The following is a 1809-nucleotide window of genomic DNA, read 5'->3' on the forward strand; positions in this document are numbered from 1 at the left end:
TGGAGAGAGCAAGAGAGAGAGAGAGAGAGAGAGAGAGAGAGAGAGAGAGAGAGAGCGAGAGAGAGAGAGGAGCGACAGAGAGGAAATGTCTTAATTTCTTTTATTTTGTGTTGGCTGCGAATGTCGGTTCACAATAGTATATTTGTGCTTGTTTATTGCATCTACAGGTAACAAATCCATCATTACGTTATTCTTCCTGAGAAGTCTTCTACTTAGTAAGGCATGTTTGTTATAGAATTTCCGCATGCCCCAGAAGTGTCGCTGCTTTGAAGTGTGGCCATCAACCTCATAAAACCACGTTACGGGTATTGTTCGTCACTCTGTTATCCCACACCATGTTGGATTAATAGATCTGGGATATAATTATTGCGCACCCTATCTTATAACTATGGTCCCTAAATAAGTTACACAGCACAGTGCTATAAAAGGAAAGTATCACATGCATCGATTACAGGCATTTTCCAAATGATATGAGCACTTACCATCCTGCAAGAAAACAAAAAAGAAAAAAAGATTTAGTGATATCCTACCCTATTCTGTAAGAAACGCCCTTGCCGCAGTGTATGCACCGGTTCCCGTCAGATCTCCGAAGTTAAGCGCTGTCGGGCGTGGCTGGTACTTGGATGGGTGACCATCCGGGCCGTCATGTGCTGTTACCATTATTCGGGGTGCACTCGGCCTCGTGATGCCAATTGAGGAGCTACTCGACCGAATAGTAGCGGCTCTGGTCACAGAAAACCATCATAACGACCGTTAGAGTGGTGTGACCACACGCCCCTCCTATCCGTGTCCTGAGGATGACAGGGCAGTCGGATGGTCCCGATGGGCCTCTAGTGGCCTGAAGACGGCTATCCTATTCTGTCGACAGCATGAGCCGATAAGTTTGACTTCAACATTACCTGACTTATGCTTCGTCATCAATGACAATGTCATAACGTGGCATTGTCACAGCTCTACCGATGTGACAAAATCTTAACGCCCAACAGTCTACAACTGATGATGTTACTGTATCACATACATGTAGATGTACGTTTGCTAATAAATAACGCTTTTTAGTATAAGAGTGTAATGGCAAACCTAGCCGCTCACAGACGTGTTCAACGACATAAATGGGACGTAAAATAAATATAACTTTTAGGGCGATTTTATTCTTACGTCTTCCACTGGCTGCCTTATCAAACAGCTTCCTTTGATTTGAGACGCCATCGTTAGTGTGCAGTCGCTGTTCAGACGTCGTTTCCTTAACTGCTGCAGATCTGAATAACCTGTATACAATGCAATGGAGATTCGTGTGTGGTGTATGGAGGAATTTCTTGACCGTTACCACTAGCAGCACACACAGGTCAGTACTTCCCGTCTATATCAGTTTGCGTAGGCTGTTTTCACGTGGTTGCCACTAGTCAATATCCGCACTTTCAGGCCTTCGACCCGGGGACTACGCGTTTCATTTACCATTGTTACGACACGTCTGAACTGCGTGGCTCTTTGAAGAAATCGAAGAAATGTGATAACTACAATAAAAAGAGCGTAAACACGAAAGTAAACGACACGCATTGAAGAAGCGGAGATAGTAGTCAAGGATCACAAACAGATTACAAAAAAGATCGAACACAAAACACAGTAATGAAATACAAAGGAATACTTTACTACTAGTATTAATCGTTATGTTAAAGTAAACAAAGCAATAATAATAAGAGCTGGTATAAACGCAGTATTCTCGTCATAATTACAGTGGATGAACACCATATTACTACAGTTTTTTGTGTAGAGTGATACTGTAGAATTTGACAGAGACCGAACCCTATCATT

At 42.8% G+C, this 1809-nt stretch overlaps 1 pseudogene; it reads left to right on the plus strand.

Moving 5' to 3' along the window:
- The first annotated feature begins 541 nt into the window (after window positions 1–541).
- Window positions 542–659, plus strand: LOC124614684 (annotated as a pseudogene).
- Window positions 660–1809: the final 1150 nt, after the last annotated feature.

This window comes from Schistocerca americana, chromosome 4 (assembly GCF_021461395.2).
Source record: "Schistocerca americana isolate TAMUIC-IGC-003095 chromosome 4, iqSchAmer2.1, whole genome shotgun sequence".
NCBI lineage: Eukaryota > Metazoa > Arthropoda > Insecta > Orthoptera > Acrididae > Schistocerca > Schistocerca americana.